Raw genomic sequence first — 22517 nt, 5'->3', positions numbered from 1 at the left:
TATCCAATGTTTACTTAATTGTCTCGCTATATATGCTGATGAAAAATTTTTTTATTGACGTATACTTGATTTACAATCTTGTGTTAGTTTCTGGTGTACAGGAAAATGATTCCGTTAGATACATTCTATTTTTTTTTTTTTTTTTTTTTTTGCGTTACGCGGGCCTCTCACTGTTGTGGCCTCTCCCATTGCGGAGCACAGGCTCCAGACGCGCAGGCTCAGCGGCCATGGCCCACGGGCCCAGCCGCTCCGCGGCATGTGGGATCTTCCCAGACCGGGGCACAAACCCGTGTCCCCTGCATCGGCAGGTGGACTCTCAACCACTGTGCCACCAGGGAGGGCCCCGTTAGATACATTCTTTTTCAGATTCTCTTCCATTATAGTTTGTTACAGGATACTGGATATATTTTGCTGTGCTACAAAGGAGGACCTAGCTGTTTATCTATTTTATATACGTAGTTGTTTGTATCTGCTAATCCCAAACTCCTAATTTATCTCTCCCCATATGTAGGTTTTATACATATATAAAATATGGGTTGCATATATAATATATGTACTCCAACACACGACTTTCCATACACTTAATACTTTTGACCTTCATCATTACTTTCCATTGGATTTTACCAGTACTAGATAGTACAACTGATTGATATTTATTTCCTTTCACTGCTGGAGGAAATCCTTACAACTTTCAGACTTCCCAGGAAAGCCCCAGTTTAGTGCTGATGGTTAATGAACCCTCCCGTGCACCTGGTTTTATGGTTGGGAAGAAATCATTTCTCTCAAGGGTCCCGTTTCTGTAAACCTCCTTTAAACTAGTAAGAAGATAGAATATAGGCAAAACTCAGGTTACTCCAAATATTTGGTCTAGAATTTGCTTTTGAAATCCAGTGGATATGAGAAGTAAGGATTTGAAATCCCCTGGGTACAAGAGGTTACTATTAAAATTGTGAATGTTTTAAAAGGATTTAATTCAGATAAAAATCCTTAATTTTCAATTTATATCACAGACGGACTTAACCCTGAAAGGCTAACTAAATTACATGACAATTTCCTTAACCATCTGAAAAAAAAAATGTGCTTTTTTTTCTTAAACCAAGTTTAATAATGATAACATCTTTTATTTGGAGTAGGGATTTAGGAAAGTATTATTTTGGACTTACCATAGAGCTTTATTCTCTCAATTTGATTAAAAAGCCCTCCTTTTAGTGGTTTACCAAGCTCAGTTAGAGAGGTCCTAGAGAGAATATGGCTCTGGGCCCTGCGTGTCCCAGAAACCAATTGTTCTCTTTACAAGTAGTTTTGTGGTCTTTGGTTCAAATTAATGCCCCCTAGGTAGAGGTTTACATTTGGTTTAATTTTGGTTAAGTATAACTCTCGAATTTGAAATACAAAAAGTTTCTTGAGAAAAGCTTGTAAAATCTTTTGGGCAGTGCTGTTCAAGTGAATCAGAAACATATGGGTTCAAATTTCTCTGAAAACACACAGTTACATGTGTTTGGGAGGACAATTGGGGATTTCACTGCACCCCAAACTTGAGATATGTGGCTTTTTAGGAAAGAACCTCAGGAGTGTAAGAGTCCTCTCTGCAGGGCTGTGTCCACTCTTCCCTCACAGAAACCCTCATCAGAAAGCTCTGGTTAATATTTCTATGTTTTGGGAAGAAAACATGGTGTGAATTTATTTTTCATGCCACTAGTGGTCTAGATGACTGCCACAAAAATTTTACTTTAACCAACGTTGTGCTCTATCTTTCCGATGGTGAAATATTCCCTACAAGCTCGAGCCATTTGGTTTTCAGGGGACCTCACCGTTGACAAAATGAAAGATGTGATTTGCTCAGTGAATCTCAGTTTCCTATTGTGTCAAGTAAGAAATGAACTGGGCCTGACCACAGGGGCTGGTCTGGGTTCAAAGCTGGGCGAGAATAATGCTTCAGACTCCAAAATGTTGTTTCCATTCATTTTACTATCAAATGAACAAACAAGCAGTGCAGAGACAAAAAAGATCACAGACAAAAGTGAGTGTATGCAACTGTGGGATGTTATCTTTCCCCCTTAGTTTTTTAAGGAGGTCATCATGAAGTTTGTGGTTGCCTTGTGCTTTTGAGGAATGAAAACCCCCAGAGCAGAGAAACCAGAGCTTGCAGATTTTTATGGGGTTACTTTATCTGAGCGGGCTGGGCGAGAAGGGTACACACCAGTAATCAATGGTCGACCTTATTCCTGTATATGCAAATTCTTGCTACCCGAAAGTTACCCAGTTCCTATTTGATTTCTTCCTGGGTTGGAGCCTACTCGCCACCTTTGTGGAGGAGATCCTTCCTCAGTCTTCCAAAGGCTGGATTAGTATGTTAGAAAATAAAAACAAGGTCCATTTCCAATTTAAATCTCTGATATTTTGAACCTGAAATTGTCTCATGTCCACTGAGAGCCTCTTAGTCAAAAATCATGACATTCACTTCGATGGAATCAGAAAATCACGTTCCAGGAGCAAATGGCATTTAAATTTCTAAACAAGCTGGAGAGATGTGATGCGTTGATTTCCGAGTGTGTGTGTGTGTGTGTGTGTGTGTGTGTGTGTGTGTGTGTGTGTGTTTTAACGTCTTTATTGGAGTATAATTGCTTTACAATGGTGTGTTAGTTTCTGCTGTATAACAAAGTGAATCAGCTATACATATACATACATCCCCACATCTCCTCCCTCTTGCGTCTCCCTTCCACCCTCCTTATCCCACCCCTCTAGGGGGTCACAAAGCATCAAGCTGATCTCCCTGTGCCATGCGGCTGCTTCCCACTAGCTATCTATTTTACATTTGGTAGTGTATATATGTCCATGCCACTCTCTCACTTTGTCCCAGCTTCCCCTTCCCCTTCCCCATGTCCTCAAGTCCATTATCTGTTTGTGTTTTTATTCCTGCCCTGCCCCTAGGCTCTTTAGAACCCTTTTTTAAAATTATTATTCCATATATATGTGTTAGCATATGGTATTTGTTTTTCTCTTTCTGACTTACTTCACTCTGTATGACAGACTCTAGGTCCATCCACCTCATTACAAATAACTCAATTTTGTTTCTTTTTATGGCTGAGTAATAGTCCATGATATGTATGTGCCACATCTTCTTTATCCATTTGTCTGTTGATGGACACTTAGGTTGTTTTCATGTCCTGGCTATTGTAAATACTGCTTCAATGAACATTATGGTACATGACTCTTTCTGAATTATGGTTTTCTCAGGGTATATGTCTGGTAGTGAGATTGCTGGGTCGTATGGTAGTTCTATTTTCAGTTTTTTAAGGAACCTCCAGACTGTTCACCATAGTGGCTGTATCAAGTTACATTCCCAACAACAGTGCATGAGGGTTCCCTTTTCTCCACACCCTCTCCAGCATTTATTTGTAGAATTTTTGATGATGGTCATTCTGACTGGTGTGAGGTGATACCTCACTGTAGTTTTGATTTAAATTTCTATAATGATTAGTGATGTTGAGCATCCTTTCATGTGTTTGTTGGCAATCTGTATATTTTCTTTGGAGAAATGTCTATTTAGGTCTTTGGCCCATTTTTGGATTGGATTGTTTGTTTTTTTGATATTGAGCTGCATGAGCTGCTTGTAAATTTTGAAGATTAATTCTTTGTCAGTTGCTTCATTTGCAAATATCTTCTCCCATTCTGAGGGTTGTCCTTTCATCTTGTTTATGGTTTCCTTTGCTGTGCAAAAGCTTTGAAGTTTCATTAGGTCCCATTTGTTTATTTTTGTTTTTATTTCCATTTCTGTAGGAGGTGGGTCAAAAAGGATCTTGCTGTGATTTATGTCATAGAGTGTTCTGCCTATGTTTTCCTCTAAGAGTTTGATAGTGTCTGGCCTCACATGTAGGTCTTTAATCCATTTTGAGTTTATTTTTGTGTATGGTGTTAGGGAGTGTTCTAATTTCATTCTTTTACACGTAGCTGTCCAGTTTTTCCAGCACCACTTATTGAAGAGGCTGTCTTTCTCCATTGTATATTCTTGCCTCCTTTATCAAAAATAAGGTGACCATAGGTGTGTGGGTTTATCTCGGGGCTTTCTAATCTGTTCCATTGATCTATATTTCTGTTTTTGTGCCAATATCATACTGTCTTGATGACTTTAGCTTTGTAGTATAGTGTGAAGTCTGGGAGACTGATTCCTCCAGCTCCGTATTTCTTTCTCAAGATTGCTTTGGCTATTAGGGGTCTTTTGTATTTCCATACAAACTGTGAAATTTTTTGTTCTAGTTCTGTGAAAAATGCCATTCGTAGTTTGATAGGGATTGCATTGAATCAGTAGATTGCTTTGGGTAGTATAGTCATTTTCACAGTGTTGATTCTTCCAATACAAGAGCATGGTATATCTCTCCACCTGTTTGTATCGCCTTTAATTTCTTTCATCAGTGTCTTATAGTTTTCTGCATATAGGTCTTTTGCCTCCTTTGGTAGGTTTATTCCTAGGTATTTTATTCTTTTTCTTGCAGTGGTAAATGGGAGTGTTTCCTTAATTTGTCTTTCAGATTTTTCATCATTAGTGTATAGGAATGCAAGAGATTTCTGTGCATTAATTTTGTATCCTGCTACTTTAAAAATTCATTGATTAGTTCTACTAGTATTCTGGTAGCATCTTTAGGATTCTCTATGTATAGTATCATGTCATTTGCAAACAGTGACAGCTTTACTTCTTCTTTTCCGATTTGGATTCCTTTTATTTCTTTTTCTTCTCTGATTGCTGTGGCTAAAACTTCCAAAACTATGTTGAATAATAGTGGTGAGAGTGGACCACCTTGTCTTGCTCCTGATCTTAGAGGAAATGTTTTCAGTTTTTCACCATTGAGAACGATGTTGGCTGTGGGTTTGTCAAATATAGCCTCTATTATGTTGAGGTAAGTTCCCTCTATGCCTACTTTCTGGAGGGTTGTTACCATAAATGGGTGTTGAATTTTGTCAAAAGCTTTTTCTGCATCTATTGAGATGATCATGTGGTTTTTCCCTTTCAGTTTGTTAACATGGTGTATCACATTGATTGATTTGCATACATTGAAGAATCCTTGCATTCCTGGGATAAACCCCACTTGATCATGGTGTATGATCCTTTTAATGTGCTGTTGGTTTCTGCTTGCTAGTATTTTGTTGAGGATTTTTGCATCTATGTTCATAGGTGATTTTGGCCTGTTGTTTTCTTTCTTTGTGACATTTTTGTCTGGTTTTGGTGTCAGGGTGCTGGTGGCCTCATAGAATGAGTTTGGGAGTGTTCCTCTCTCTCTTATATTTTGGAAGAGTTTGAGAAAGATAGGTGTTAGGTCTTCTCTAAATGTTTGATAGAATTCGCCTATGAAGCCATCTGGTCCTGAACTTTTGTTTGTTGGAAGATTTTAAATCACAGTTTCAATTTCAGTGCTTGTGATTGGTCTGTTTATATTTTCTATTTCTTCCTGGTTCAGTCTCGGAAGGTTGTGCTTTTCTAAGAATTTGTCCATTTCTTCCAGGTTGTCCATTTTATTGTCATATAGTTGCTTATAGTAATCTCTCATGATCCTCTGTATTTCTGCAGTGTCAGTTGTCACTTCTCCTTTTTCATTTCTAATTCTATTGATTTGAGTCTTCTCCCTTTTTTTCTTGATGAGTCTGGCTAATGGTTTATCAATTTTGTTTATCCTCTCAAAGAACCAGCTTTTAGTTTTATTGATCTTTACTAATGTTTTCTTCATTTTTCTTTTCACTTATATCTGATCTGATCTTTATGATTTCTTTCCTTCTGCTAACTTTGGCGTTTTTTTGTTCTTCTTTCTCTAATTGCTTTAGGTGTAAGGTTAGCTTGTTTATTTGAGATGTTTGTTTTTTCTTGAGGTAGGGTTTTATTGCTATAAACTTCCCTCTTAGAAGTGCTTTTGCTGCATCCCATAGGTTTTGCGTTGTCGTGTTTTCATTGTCATTTGTTTCTAGGTATTCTCTGATTTCCTCTTTGATTTCTTCAGTGATCTCTTGGTTATTAAGTAGTGTATTGTTTAGCCTCCATGTATTTGTATTTTTTACAGATTTTTTCCTGTGATTGATATCTAGTCTCCTAACGTTGTGGTCAGAAAAGATACTTAATACGATTTCAATTTTCTTAAATTTACCAAGGCTTGAATTGTGACCCAAGATATGATCTATCCTGGATAATGTTCCATGAGCACTTGAGAAGAAAGTATATTCTGTTGTTTTAGGATGGCATGTTCTATAAATATCAATTAAGTCCATCTTCTTTAATGTATCACTGAAAGCTTGTGTTTCCTTATTTAGTTTCATTTTGGATGATTTGTCCACTGGTAAGGGTGGGGTGTTAAAGTCCCCTACTATGAGTGTGTTACTGTCTATTTCCCCTTTTATGGCTGTTAGCATTTGCCTTATGTATTGAGGTGCTCCTATGTTGAGTGTATAAATATTTACAATTGTTATATCTTCGTCTTGGATTGATCCCTTGATCATTTTGTAGTGTCCTTCTTTGTCTCTTATAATAGTCTTTATTTTAAAGTCTACTTTGTCTGATATGAGAATTGCTACTCCAGCTTTCTTTTGATTTCCATTTGCATGGAATATCTTTTTCCATCCCCTCACTTCCAGTCTGTATGTGTCCCTAGGTCTGAAGTGGGTCTCTTGTAGACAGCATATATACGGGTCTTGTTATTGTGTCCCTTCAGCTAGTCTATGCCTTTTGGTGGGAGCATTTCATCCATTTACATTTAAGGTAGTTATTGATATGTATGTTCCTATTACCATTTTCTTAATTGTTTTGAGTTTGTTATTGTAGATTTTTCCTTCTCTTGTGTTTCCTGCCTAGTGAAGTTTCTTTAGCATTTGTTGTAAAGCTGGTTTGGTGGCACTGAATTCTCTTAGCTTTCGCTTGTCTGTAAAGGTTTTAATTTTTCCATTGAATCTGAATGAGATCCTTGTTGGGTAGAGTGATCTTGCTTGTAGGTTTTTCCCTTTCATCACTTTAAATATGTCCTGCCAGTCCCTTCTGGCTTGCAGAGTTTCTGCTGAAAGACCAGCTGTTAACCTTATGGGGATTCCCTTGTATGTTATTTGTTGTTTTTCCCTTACTGCTTTTAATATTTTTTTCTTTGTATTTTATTTTTGAAAGTTTGATTAATATGTGTCTTAGTGTGTTTCTCCTTGGATTTATCCTGTATGGGACTCTCTGTGTTTCCTGGACTTGATTGATTATTTCCTTTCCCATATTAGGGAAGTTTTCAACTATAATCTCTTCAAATATTTTCTCAGTTCCTTTCTTTTTCTCTTCTTCTTCTGAGATCCCTATAATTCGAATGTTGGTGCATTTAATGTTGTCCCAGAGGTCTCTGAGACTGTCCTCAATTCTTTTCCTTCTTTTTCTTTATTCTTGTCTGTGGTAGTTCTTTCCACTATTTTATCTTCCAGGTCACTTATCCATTCTTCTGCTTCAGTTATTCTGCTATTGATTCCTTCTAGAGAATTTTAAATTTCATTTATTGTATTGTTCATCATTGTTTGTTTGCTCTTTAGTTCTAGGTCTTTGTTAAATGTTTCTTGTATTTTCTCCATTCTATTTCCAAGATTTTAGATCATCTTTACTATCATTATTCTGAATTGTGTTTCAGGTAGTCTGCCTATTTCCACTTCATTTGTTTGGTCTGGTAGGTTTTTAACTTGCTCCTTCATCTGCTATGTGTTTCTCTTTTTGCTTACCTTACTGTGTTTGGGGTCTCCTTTTTGCAGCCTGTATGTTTGTAGTTCCCGTTGTTTTTGGTGTCTGCCCCCAGTGGCTAAGGTTGGTTCAGTGGGTTGTGTAGGCTTCCTGGTGGAGGGGACTAGTGCCTGTGTTCTGGTGGATGAGGCTGGATCTTTTCTTTATGGGGGGCAGGACCACCTCCAGTGGTGTGTTTTGGGGTGTCTGTGATCTTACTCTGATTTTAGGCAGCCTTTCTGCTAATGGGTGGGGTTGTGTTTTTGTCTTCCTAGTTGTTTGGCATGGCGTGTCCTGCACTGTAACTTGCTGGTTGTTGCGTGGAGCTGGGTCTTAGCATTGAGATGGAGATCTCTGGGAGAGCTTTCACTGTTTGATATTACGTGCAGCCAGAAGGTCTCTGCTGGTCCAACGTCCTGAACTCGACTCTCTCACCTCAGAGGCACAGGCCTGACACCCAGCTGGAGCACCAAGACCCTGTCAGCCACACGGGTCAGAAGAAAAGGGAGAAGAAAAAGAAAGAAAGAAAAAAATAAAATAAAGTTATTAAAATAAAAAATTTAATAGAATTATTAAAAATGAAAAAATTCAAAAGTAATAAAAAAAAAACAAAAGAAAGAAAGAAGAGAGCAACCAAACCAAAAACCAAATGCACCAATGATAAGAAGTGCTAAAAACTATATTAAAAATAACCCCCCCAAAACCCCAAAACAGACAGAACTTTAGGAAAAATGGTAAAAAGAAAGCTACACAGACAAAATCACACAAAGAAACATATACATACACACTCAGAAAAAGAGAAAAAGAAAAAAATATATATATTTATTAAAAAAATAAAGGAAGAGAGCAACCAAATCAATAAATAAATCTACCGATGATAATAAACTCTAAATACTAAACTAATATAAACAGAAAAGGAGAAACAAATTAGATGTAGAAAGCAAACCCCAGGTCTATAGTTGCTCCCAAAGTCCACTGCCTCAATTTTGGGATGATTTGTTGTTTTTTCAGGTATTCCACAGATGCAGGGCACATCAAGTTGATTGTGGAGATTCAATCCTGAGGCTGCTGGGAGAGATTTCCCTTTCTCTTCTTTGTTCGCACAGCTCCTGGGGTTCAGCTTTGGATTTGGCCCCTCCTCTGTGTGTAGGTCGCCTGAGGGCATCTGTTCTTCACTCAGACAGGATGGGGTTAAAGGAGCAGCTGATTAGGGGGCTCTGGCTCACTCAGGACAAGGAGGGCAGGGAGGGGCACGGAGGGCAGGGCGAGCCTGCGGCGGCAGAGGCCAGCATGACGTTGCACCAGCCTGAGGCGTGCCGTGCTTCCTCCCAGGGAAGTTGTCCCTGGATCACAGGACGCTGGCAGTGGTGGGCCGCACAGGCTCGCCGGAGGGGGGTTGTGGAGAGTGACCTGTGCTCGCACACAGGCTTCTTGGTGGTGGCAGCAGCTGCCTTAGCGTTTCATGCCTATCTCTGGGGTCCGTGCTGATCGCCATGGCTTGCACCCATTTCTGGAGCTCATTTAGGTGGTGCTCTGAATCTCCTCTCCTCGTGCACCCCAAAACAATGGTCTCTTGCCTCTTAGGCAGGTCCAGACTTTTTCCCGGACTCCCTCCTGGCTAGCTGCGGCACACTAGCCCCTTCAGGCTCTTTTCACGCCTCCAACCCCAGTCCTCCCTGGGGTCTGACCTCCGAAGCCCGAGCCTCAGCTCCCAGCCCCTCCCGTTCCGGCGGGTGAGCGGACAAGCCTCTCGGGCTGGTGAGTTCTGGTCGGCCCTAATCCTCTGTGCGAGGGTCTATCTGCTTTGCCCTCTGCAACCCTGTTGCTGCGCTCTCCTCCATGGCTCCGAAGCTCCCCCCTCCACCACCTGCAGTCTCCGCCCACGAAGGGGCTTCCTACTGTGTGGAAACATTTTCTCCTTCATGGCTCCCTCCCAAAGGTGCAGGTTCCATCCCTATTCTTTTGTCTCTGTTTTTTCTTTTGCCCTACCCTGGTACGTGGGGAGTTTCTTGCCTTTTGGGAAGTCTGAGGTCTTCTGCCAGCATTCAGTAGGTGTTCTGTAGGAGTGGTTCCACATGTAGATGTATTTCTGATGTATTTGTGGGGAGGAAGGTGATCTCCACGTTTTACTCCTCCGCCATGTTGAAAGTCCTCCTGAGTGTGTTTTTAACTGAAGTGCTTCACTTGGAGGATAACAACCCTTGGTTAATTTGGTGGTAGAAGAATTGAGGTGCTCTATGGAAAAAATTTTCCAGATAGTAAAAAAGCACTCAAGTATCAACACTTTGGTCTTTTAACTATTTTCAGGAAATATATTTTCCAAATGTATTTCATGTCTTCCTACCACCATCTTTAAAGGTGGGGGACATGGGGTCTTCCCTGGTGGCGCAGTGGTTGAGAATGTGCCTGCAGATTCGAACCCATGTCCAATGCAGGGGACATGGGTTCAAGCCCTGGTCCGGGAAGATCCCACATGTCATGGAGCAACTATGCCCGTGCGCCACAACTGCTTAGCCTGTGCTCTAAAGCCCACGAGCCACAACTACTGAGCCTGTGTGCCACAACTACTGAGCCCACTTGCCCAAAGCCCATGCTCTGAAACAAGAGAAGTCACCACAACGAGAAGCCCACACACCGCAAGGAAGAGTAGCCCCTGCTCGCTGCAACTAGAGAAAGCCCACGTGCAGCAACAAAGACCCAATACAGCCAAAAATAAAATAAATAAATAGAATATATTAAAAAAAAGATGGGGGGCAATTTGATCTCCTCAACAGTTTCAGGGTCACCATTACACATATAGGAAACAACTGAACATCCATGAAAATTATTCAGTTATCTCATTAGTCTGATGACGCGTATATTATCATACCAACTTTTAGAAGAAGGTAGACAGATGGAGACTCAGTAATGGTACTTTAGCTCCGGCCTATCTGGCTTCAAAACCTTTTCTCACTCCTCTTTTCTAGACATGCTTCTTCCTTGTGCTAAGACATAAGTATGTGGAACAGAATACAACTCAACCTGAGTGTTTCTTTGTGGCTTGAGCCTAATGCCTTTTGCCCGTTCTTTGAGTAGGGTGACTCATTAGGAAAGATGAAAATATTTCTTTTCCTGTCCAGGGAGGGCAAGCCAGAATTTATGTTTTTAAGGGCTGGGGCTCCATGGTGATGAGACATCAAATTCTTCTTGATGGTCACAAATACAATCTGAAAGAAAATATTTTGTTTAAGGGCTTCTCTCTTCAAGGGCTCAAGGAGGGAAAACAGAAGGTTGGAAGGAGGGAAGGGGATTGGGGTGTTATGGGGAGATATGAACAATGGTGGTGCTGGCTTGGGAGCTTGTGTTAGTCTGTTCGAACTGCTGTAACAGAATACCATAGACGGGATGGCTTAAACAACAAAAGTTTATTGTCACACAGTTCTGGAGACTGGAAGTCCAAGATCAAGGTGCTGGCAGCATTGGTTTCTGGTTGGGCTTCTCTCCTTGGCTTGTTGATAGTTGCCTTCTCACTGTATCTTCACACGGCCTTGTCTCTGTGTATGACATTTCTGGCGTCTCTTTCTGTTCTTATAAGGTCACTAGTCCTTTTGGATTAGGGACTCACCTTTATAACCTCATTTAACCTTAATTATCTCCAAATATAGTCAACTTTGGGAGGTTAGGGCTTCAATGTACAGATTTTGGAGGGGACACAATTCAGTCCATAATAGAACTGCTTTAGGAAGTCTGGGACACCAAAGAGAGAATTTTCTCACATTGAACTCTAACCAGAGGACCCATATTCAGAGAATGAGTCTTGCTTGGCCCTACATTCATTCACTGGCAAAGATGATTCCTTTGCCTGTTTTTAGTTAAAATGTTTACAATAAGCATGTATCATTTTCATCTTACTGTTTTTTTAAAAAAAATAAATTTATTTAGTTTTGGCTGCGTTGGGTCTTCGTTGCAGTGCATGGGCTTCTCACTGCAGTGGCCTCTCCTATTGTGGAGCACGGGCCCTAGGTGCACAGGCTTCAGTAGTTGTGGCACGCGGGCTCTAGAGTGCAGGCTCAGCAGTTGTGACACAGGGGCTTAGCTGCTCTGCGGCATGTGGGATTTTCCCGGACCAGGGCTCGAACCCGTGTCCCCTGCACTGGCAGGCAGATTCCCAACCACTGCACCACCAGGGAAGTCCCTCATCTTACTCTTTTTTTAATCAACTTTTTCACTAAATACAGGTGTCAATCATATCAATTAGGAGAGCTGCTTCTGTATAAAACAGACTTATATTGCTAATCAGAAAGGATAGTTTTGTGTTAGAGGGTAGGAAGAAAATTCAAAATGATATTGCTAGTGTAGAATTAAATTAAATTGAATAAGTTTGCAAACGACAATTGCATAAGTTCAGGATAACTAAAACTGGCCTCAGATCACTGCAAGTGAATATTTTCAGGGAAATGGGACTCCGGGTAAAGGATAGGTTATGAGCAAAGAGGTTCAAAATTCCATGTAGTTTGGGGAACGAAGAGGTCTAGTCAGTGTCACGGACCGTACTGACTGTAAAAGATAAGGTAGAAGTTATTCTGTAGGAAATGGGAAGTCATTAAAGATATCTCCAGGGAATTTATAGAAAGGCAGTTTTCAGTTCAAGTTAAGCGTACACGTATCACCCCTGAAAGGTGTTTGAGAAATGCATATAGGCTTTCTTACGAGATATTGTCACTAAAGCAAGTCCAGGATCGGAGCACTTAACTTATTTTTGTGTTATGGACCCCTTTTGGCAAACCCTTCTCAAAACAATGTTCTTAGATGTATAAAATAAAATACATAGAATTTCAAAGAAAACAAATAATATTTAAAAACAATTATGAAATAATGAAAAAACATACTTTAACGTAGTAGTCTGTGTGTTTCATTATGCATACACGACTAATAAGATCTAGGTGTGGGTCTATTTGATGAGCATGATGAATAGAGATATCCGATATGAAAATATGGGTAATTTCAATTAGTGACAAAGTGCCAGGTATGGCTGGCGCTACTGTGGTTTTTGCTTACATTCATCATTGAAGGAAGTGAAAGGGAAGGTACAATTTTATTCATTTCCCTACCAAGTTCATGGATTTTCTGAATTCCCTTCCTCAAATAGAAGATACTCCGGCTTACGTGATTCTACTGAGTGACAATAACTAATTAGAAGCATTCAGAACTTTCAATAATACATGAAGAATAACTGGCATGTTTTGTTCACCCTGAGGTTTTCAGAGCTTTTCAGGAGAGAGGATTTACGAGAGACTTTCTTTTCCTAAACCATATATTTCTAAAACTTAAAACGTTTCACACAGATTCATCTGTGTGAAAGGGCACTATAGTAATACCCTCTCTGCCTCCCAGGCTTGTGTAGAAGCCAATCATCGATGCCTAGATGTTACAAGCCTTGCAGACAGCAATCTCTAAATAAATATGTGTGATCATTTTGCAATAGACACATATGTAAAATCACTATGTTGTATACCTTAAACTTACACAGTGTTATATGTCAAATATATCTCAATAAAGCCTGAAAAAAGACATTATGGCAAAACAAGCAAGCAAACAAAAAGAGTAAATAGGAAATAAGTTTCTAAAATCCGAGGAAATTCAATAAACAGTTTTATCGTCATCATCTTGGGCTCAGGAATTGCCAAACATTTGTACATATAATATTTTTTATATTGAAATAGAGTTTACCACAATTTACCATATTGTGTTAGTTTCAGGTGTACAGCAAAGTAATTCAGTCATACATATATATATTTTTTTAGATCCTTTTCCATTCTAGGTTATTACAAGATATTGAATATAGTTTCCTGTGCTACATAGTAAATCCTTGTTACTTATCTATTTTATATATAGTGGTGTATATCTGTTAATTCCATACTCCTAATTTATCCCTCCCCCATATAATTTTACTAATTAATAAAAATCCAGGGTTACAGTCAGGGTATTCTATAATGAATTGTAATTGAAGACTGAAAACTTTACTTGAATATTAATTTCAGCAATGAAGTTCCAAAATTTTAGTCAGGATATCCATAAAATGAACATCCAATTATTTGATGTGGTATTGAGGTTGGTTTGACTGATCTGAACTATCTGGTGTCAGCTATATTGTATGAGACTCAGTATATAGATAAAGATATAGATATAGATATGCATCATTGTGATTTATTTGGGTCAGACCTTGATAAAAAATAATGTAAAAATTTGAAATTCTGCTAATGTCGATGTTATTTGCTGATCCATTCAGCTCCTTAAGTAATAACATAGTATTATTTCAATAGTAGTTCTCAGACTATATCAAATTTGCATCGAAGAGTAAGGTCAAAATACCGAGATTCAAGATCTGTCAGATGTAAAACCATCAGGGATTTGGGGAAGATGAAAAGACGAGACTTTTGATGTGACCTGATGTAGCTGAGTAACTCACAAAGTCACAAGTCAGTGTCTGACTATAAACGAGACATCTGATCAGATCGTCATACTCTAGGTTTAATGGAGTGTTACGGGGACTTTGGCACAAATCATTACCCACTGTTTACTTATTCAAGGCAGAAACGTACTGGAAAAATGACCGAGATCATCCATACTTTAACAGCTTTGAGCTGATTGCATCATGAGCAAAATTTCTAAAACACGCCCTTCCGAAGACATAGGTATTAAACACTATTGATCTCTGTTACAGTACTTTAATCGTCCTGTTTTACAAGATTATTTCTATCCCTGGAATATGAAGTAAGATTGTGTATTTGTGGGAGAATTTAATACTGACATTTGGATCTGTGGTTCGTCAGTAGCTGTGCTATTTGGAAGGATACTGTTAGCGCAGAAAGTCAGTTAGTTTTCACACTATTCTTTTCTCAACCATCCTGTTTTATTTCCAAATTCCCAGCACTTGTTCTTTATTTGGGTTCCTTAGACAGAGTTACATGGTAAACCAAACATGAACTTTCTTGTGTTCTAGGTTGATTCAAAGAAAGCTTTTCAAGTAAGACATAATAGAACTCTGAAACTCAATGAACAGGTCAGGTACTATTTTTTTTGTAATCAGTTGCTAACATTATATGGGAATGTGCTTAATAAATTAAAGCTATGTTTAAAATTGTCTTTTCAGGCCCTGCAAAGTCATAATGAACAACTAAAATGGAAGAAGTCATCAACAAATATTAATGTGAAGTTAGAAGAGGAAATTTTAAAAAGTATTAAACGAACATTTTCCAAAGATTCTTTTAGCCAAAAAAGTTATATAAACTGCTTTACTGACAAATGTCTTATGTATATTATATAATATTATCCTTTAATTAATGACTATAATAGACAACAACAGATTTTTATAAAGTTTTCCTGTTTTTGTTACTAAGTTTTTCACATTTGATGCATACTTTTATCTGCTTTAAGGTATTTTCGAAGAAGAGTTTTGCAAAATGAACCAACTTAACAATAAAAAGGTGCCCAGGATCTAAAATTTAATCACTCATATCATGATGTTTGTCCCAGAATAATCTTTTGATTCTAGTTTCCTCACCCTTTGAAAGTCTGGCACGCATTGTAAGATAAAATTAATTTTTTCATCGTATAGTCTAGTGGCATCAAGATGGGGCCTAAGGTTAATCACGTCAGTCAAATACCCAACTTGAGAAAAATTCCGCTGGAAAGCTCTTCAAATATCAGCAATGACATTTGCAGTAATTGCAAGGCTCAAGCACCAAGTTAAATGAAAGGCTACCCCCCTCCGCTATGTTCTCTTTTCTCTAGTTGAACATTATAATGTTGAAAGCATCAAAGTACTATAAGGTGAATTAATAATGTGGCATTTTATTGATTGCCTACAAATTCATTGGAGAACTCTATTTTTCAGCCTAGAGATTTTATGGAAAGACCATTTCTAAACACATATTGTACAAAGTTCTGAAAGCTATTTTTTTTTTTTTCAAATGCTGCTTAAAGGGCAGTCAATTCTGAAGGGCCCTTAGGTCTTATTTGAGCCACACATTCTGCTTCTAAAATTATACTCATAACAAACTTTTTCAGGCAGTGCCACCTAATGAGCCTTCAAACAGTCATTAAAGCTGTAATCCAGGATATTAAAAATAGGCTACTATCTCTTACTCAATGTACTTTAGTAGACTGGGAACGGATGGGAAGAAACTAACTGAAATTGACTTATATTGGTGACAAATTAAGGCTTTTCATGTGAAACGACTTGATAGGTGTTTAATAGATATGACATTTTACAAAGTCATGACAAAATAACTATTTTTGTACTTTTAATATGTTAACAGGCTCCTATTAGGAATATATGCACTGTATAGAATTTAGTGCATTGACTAATGAGAATAGGATGTATGTGAAGAAAGGAAGATGAAAACAGACAGTCCCAGACACCGAAATTAAGCAACGAGGAAGAGGTGGGAGAGGTACTGCTTTCAAGCTGTTGATATGGGGAATGAGCTGGGTAGATAGACACTTGTCACCTAAGCTGTATCTTGCATTCCTATACTAACCAGAGGCTGGGAAAACATCCTCTCAAATTAAGCTTTGTCAGCTGGTCCCACCCTGATTTTCGTTCTTGATGGGTTTTCAATGCCAAGTGTAGAAACGATAATGTGGGGACTATTTATTTCATAAATAATATTTGTTTTGTTTCCTGATTATGAAAGTAGTCTATGGTGAGAATACAACAGCTAAAAGATGGAGGAAGCCAAAAAGAAAATTCAACACAACCATGAACCTACACCCCAGTGTTTCGTCTTGCTGCAAGTCATACACATAATTATTTTACTTAAAATAATTCTTTCAGGAATGTGTTTTGATCTTAGTTGTCTAAAAGTGTGTTGCATCTCCTGGACAGTAATGGGGCAGTGAGGGGACTTCAGTACAGGAGGTGACATCCTGTTTCTTCACTGTCCTCACCAAGGTGACGGGCTGTGGGATGAATCTTCTAGGCTGACCCCAGCAGAGTGTTTTTTTGTTTTATATCTAGAATGCTTGTGCATCAGTTAAGATGCTTTCGGGTACAAGTGATATAATACCTGATTAAGAGAAGTGTGGGCAAAAAGGGATGGTTTCAGGACTCTGGATTCACTTCCTTTCAGTCCTTTCCCGATTGTCTCAAAGTGGCCGTGGCTACAGACATCGTGAATTTCCACAACGCTCCTCCAAAGGCAGGAAGATGGTGTGGTGGGGAGGAAGACACATGCTTGGGATGGGACAGGAGTTCTCCTTTCATCAGGGAGGAACATCTTTCCAGGAAGATGCCCAGATGACATCTGAATTGGTCAGAACAGGGTCTGACCCCATTCAACAAATTGGGTTTCTGTAAACTGAGGAAAAAAGGACAAAAGAGGCTTGTAGTCAACAGATAGTACCTGCTCGCATTTTCAGCTCCGCAAACGGCCATCAGAATCATGTCACAATTCTGGTCCCCATCACCTTACATAACAGTAAAGCTCACCTGTGTTACCAGGTTGATTTGTCTTTAACAAATTAGAAGGATCTTCTGAAACTTAAAACAATAAAAAAAACTCATCTGATTTTTTTTCATGACTCCACATTTTACACTGTCCTACTTACTGTCTTTTAAAAAGTGAAAAAATGAATGAAAGACTGAAGGAAACCTCTAGTTCCAGAAACAATTTAAGATATTTTTACAAAATTATGTATATTTAACAAAATAAGTGAAAAATTAAAATGACAGACAATGGAAATGTCAGGGTTGAAAAGTAAAGACCTAAGGGAGGTAAAGTCGGAACACAAAAGACACGTCAACGACTCCGATATATTTGTTTGGAGTGTGCCACACATTTTGCTCTAAATTTCTTAGAAATCAACGCGTAAAGGGTTGTCCTATTGATTATAAGACACACAGTACCTATACTGAATCAGTTAATAGATGGATACTGAGATTGGCAAGATTTCTCCTGTGAATTCCCACTGAAATCACACTGGATAGAATGAATCGCATCCTTGGTAACATTGTGAGAATGAACATTATTATAAGCCTCTTTTTAAAGACATATCCTAATATTAGGTTTACAATAACTTCCAAAAAGGAACCCTTTGGAAAGAGAAACAATGATATAAACATGATCGGTGTCCATTGGGACCTTCCTGGGCAAACCATGATGGATTGCTGCCCCTGCAGTACCAGAAGAGCCATAACTTCAGAGGACACATCTCTGGGCGGGTCTTCCTCCTAATCCCCCACAGTAGACATTTCAGCCCTTTCTTATTCTTTCTAAATTCCCTAGTCTTTCCTCCACCTTGTTGTTTTTGGCATATAACCTCATCTCTAACTTCAAGTGTAAAATTAAAGTTACTTGGCAGACACTCTGTCCCCATGAGTCCCGCTTCCTCTCCAGGTGCCCTATCCAAGCTTTCTTTTTTTTTTTAATTTTCCTGAGCTTTTGGGTTATATTTTTTTAATTTTTAAAATTAAAAAAAAATTAAATCTTTGGCCGCACTGTGCAGCTTGTGGGATCTTAGTTCCCCCACCAGGGATTGAATCTATGCCCCCTGCATTGGGAGAACAGAGTCTTAACCACCGGACCACCAGGGAAGTCCCCCTAGCTTTCTTGTGTCCTTCTCTCCTGTCACAACCTGAAAGGGCCTCAGGTCCCCCTTCACTGCTGTCACTTCTTTGAAGAAGCATCGCTGTGCAGGGAAGGACAGAGTTTTCTGTGCTCGTCACCTTCATTTCCGTTCCTCCCTTCTTCTGCGCTGTCTACTATCTCATGGTTTTTGCCTCTAACTCTGCATAGAAAATACAGGAAAGCCCACCAATCCCAGCCCAGGGACCACTTTTTAGCCCTGATATTCAAGGTCCCTTCTGTGTCACAGCGTTCTCAGTGACTCCTTCCTTGACACCCAACCTTTCTTGATCTTCTGTGACACCACACCCTCTGCTTTCCCTCTTTCTTCTCTGATTGTATTTTCTGGTTTTTCCTCCCTTGGATTTCTTCTGCTGGTCCCTTAAATGTGGTGTCAACACAGTCAGGGACAGTACTGCCTGGTGGTTAGAATGAAGAGTGAGTCCAGATCATGGGGGTTTGGGTTCCTTACTGTACCATTTACTCTATATGTTACCTTGGGCAGAATGAATACTTTACCTCTTTGTTTCTCAGTATTTTTTCAACAGTAAAAAAAATGAAAAGGATGCATTCATCTCCTATTCTTGCTGTGAAGATTAAGTGAATTAAGATATACAAAACAGAGGCTTCCCTGGTGGCGCAGTGGTTGAGAGTCCGCCTGCCGATGCAGGGGACGCGGGTTCGTGCCCCGGTCCGGGAGGACCCCACGTGCCACGGAGCAGCTGGGCCCGTGGGCCATGGCCGCTGGGCCTGTGCGTCCGGAGCCTGTGCTCCGCAGCGGGAGAGGCCACAGCAGTGAGAGGTCCACGTACCACAAAAAAAAATTTTTTTTTAAAATAAAAAATAAAAATAAAATAAAATATACAAGACAAACAAAAGAACACGAAGTCTCCTAAAAGTTTCTTTTAAATGAAATACATAAAGCACACAGAGCTCTATATAGCTATTACTTTAAGAAGAAAACAAACAAATTTTCCCTCTGAAGTCTGTTCTCTTTGTTGCTAATGAAACATTTATCTCAAATGGCTTCTTGGATCAACTGTACATCGATACACTGGTCTACTTTGCCCCAGTCCACACCTCCTTGAGCAATAGATGCAAGCTTGCTAATGGACATCTGCACTCACCTCAGACCAGTCATCCGGGATGAGCTCATCACCTCCCCTTAGTCTTTCCTGATTTTCTTTCTTGGCAAAGTGTGTCCAAATGCACCAGGTGGGATTTCGGGGACCATTTTTCATTCTTCCTCCACCCCACGTCTAATCAGTCGAGTCCCGTCAAATTCACTGACATGGTATCTCCTGCCTCTCTCCCTTCCCTCCCTTCCCTTGGCCCCTCCCTGAGTCCAGACACCCTCCCAGTCCTGGATTAGTGGATCAGAGCCTCGTTCGTGTTCTGGGCTCCGATCTTATTCCTCTGCTCTTCGTTCTCCATGGAGCTACTGTGGGGATTTGACTTGACTGAAGAGCTGATCAGATTACTCCCCTTTGAAAAGTGATTCATAGATTCCTAATAGTATTCAGGATAAAGTCCAAAGCCTTTAGTATTACTTGCCTGATCCTTCATAATCTTATCCTCCTACTTCTACAGCTTCATTTTTTGACACTTCTTCCCTTGAAATGTACACTTCCACCAAAGTGATGCACATATGGAATCAATAGGCTCTCATCCTACTGAATTAACTTCAAAGTGAATTTTTATCGAGAGAATGTTTTCTCTAGCTGATACAGTAAATCAAAGTATTGCTTGTCTAAATGTTTATGTAGCACAATTGAATTGTATACAGTTTATTTTGCGTGTTTTAGTTACTTGAAAAAATCTGATTGGGAAGATGATCTCGTGTGTTAATATTATACTTGATATTTCATTTGTTAATTAGGCACCACAGTATCAGTGCACTTAACACATTCTTTCACAAAATTAAAATTTCTAATTCATTTTTCTTCCATTGTAAGCTTCACATTATACCAGTTCCTTCTTTCAAGTCTATTTTGCTTTTTTTTTTCTGGGTAGAATTTTGGAGATTAAAAATTTACCGTGTTTAGGTTTAGCCCTTATTAACGTTTTTATTTTGTTCATTGTAATTTCCAATATTATTTATTATGGATTGAATTAAAAACTTATTCCATGTATCTTCATTTAATGGAAAAACTATGATGAACAGTTCTCCCAGGCATTCCAAGATTGTTCGGAACGGTCAGATGATCTATTGTGTTGATAATCTATTTGTTTTGTGTATGTCCTACCATTTTCTCTGACACTTACAGTCCATATTTTGGCAGAATACAGAATAAGGAACATGGTTAAAATGGCAGGATCAAAATATCAAGATAATATGGTCAAAATGGTGGGTTGGAAAGGAAAGTTACAAATACCTTTTTCTGTATTTGCTGTATCATGGGTGGGCCACGTTTGTGTCATCACAGGTTTTTCTCTTCCTAGAATGCCTCTGTGCTAGTCAGGACCCATTCAATTGAGAGTGAACAAAACCCAAGTCAAATAAACTTGAGAAAAATGTGCATCTAGTTGCTATCATTAGAGATTTTCTCTATCAGCATCCGTGAAGAAAATCTCAAGAAACGTTTCTGATTGGTCCACTTTGGGTCATGTGTTCACCCTGGACCAATCACTGTGGCCAGGAGGATGGGGCATTATGATGGGCCATTCTTGGGTTATGTGTTCACCTCTATGGGGGAAGGGCCAGGAGGTGGGAGTATTGGCTGGAGAGGAGGATGGAATAGCACTCCAGGCAAAGAAGGCTGCTGTCTCCAGAAAGAGAAGAATGGATACTGGAGAAATGGCAACAAATTGCTTCATCTTCTGCGTGCCTCTCCTATTTGCTCCCCAAACACTTTACACATTTTCTCATGGTTTTATAACAAGACACTGTAATTCTTTTTAAGCGTGATTGTCTTTCCCACTAGCTGGGACTATCTTCAAGATGGGGAAAACTCTTTCTGCACTTTTGTGCACCCGTTTACCTAATGCTCAACAAAAAGCAAGTGATCAGTAATATCTGTGGAGAGAGTAAACAAAGGAGGGGTAGTTTGGGAATTCACTGTTTTAAATTACTTTATATCTGATCCATGAAATTCGGTTCTTGGAGTTTCAGATCTTCACTTTGGAGATATATTTTTCATCTCAAATTCAAATTCTGGCTAATTTGCATTGAATTTTAAAGATGAGGTTAACTACTGATCATGAACTGACTTCGTAGAAAGAAAAATGAAAAAGTAAAGTCCTCACATCTGGTAATTTTTTGAGCCTTAGAGAGAAAGTAACCAAGAAAGATGAAGCAATGAAGAGAAGAGAAGAGGAGAAGAGAAATTATTTTTTAAGTTGCTTGAAATATTATGTACCATGGGAGCAAAACCTTTTTGAAAGATCATCTAGTGAAATGATAAACTTGGGGAATGACTGGATATAAGTGATCACCAGGGTTGATAAAATGCAATGACTATCAGCCATTTTGACAGAGGTAACATTTTTGCAGCCACTTAAGGTCACTGCCACACATAAGGCGAAGCCGCCTATGAAAATCACGGACAAAGGCATAGACCTGGCACCGCACAAGATTTACAACCTTGCCAGGCAATGAACTCAAAGGTCACTCCTGAATTAAGTTACCTTTGTATGACTTTCTGTTCTGGATGTGAAAATACACAGGATGGTGAAATCCGTTAAACTACAGTTGACAGCAAGAGGGGTTCATTAATTTAGGAGTGGCAGTAGGTTTGCCTTTCTGCAAAAACCTCGTGGGAACGCGATGGGCATGGTTTGGTTCTTGGCGCCAAATGGAGCATTAAAAGAGAAGACAGCTCTGGGAATAAAATCAGGCACTAGAACCTCGGCCTAGAAACAGTCATTGCCTGAACAGGCCATGCGGTGGCCAGGGAGAAATCACACTTGTCACAGAGCATGAGGGCTTTGTGATAATTACATGGCGACAGGAACTGGTAAACCGCTCCCAGTACATGTTGGATAAATGTAGTGTCACGGCAGTGGTGCCATCACTGCAGGTAGCACATGAGCAGCTGGTAGAAGCTGGCGTGGCTTTGCAGTGAGGCTGCAGTGTGCACGGGGCAGAGGTCAGGGTCTCTCATACCCAGGAGGAATTCATCATTCCTTGAAGCCAGAGGCTTGATAGTAACAGAAAGACTGCATTTTCTCCCCAAAATGGAATTAGATGCTGT

Source organism: Tursiops truncatus, chromosome 18, assembly GCF_011762595.2.
Source record: "Tursiops truncatus isolate mTurTru1 chromosome 18, mTurTru1.mat.Y, whole genome shotgun sequence".
Classification (NCBI taxonomy): domain Eukaryota; kingdom Metazoa; phylum Chordata; class Mammalia; order Artiodactyla; family Delphinidae; genus Tursiops; species Tursiops truncatus.
The sequence above is the reverse complement of the archived record's forward strand: the minus strand, read 5'-3'. Positions refer to the sequence as shown.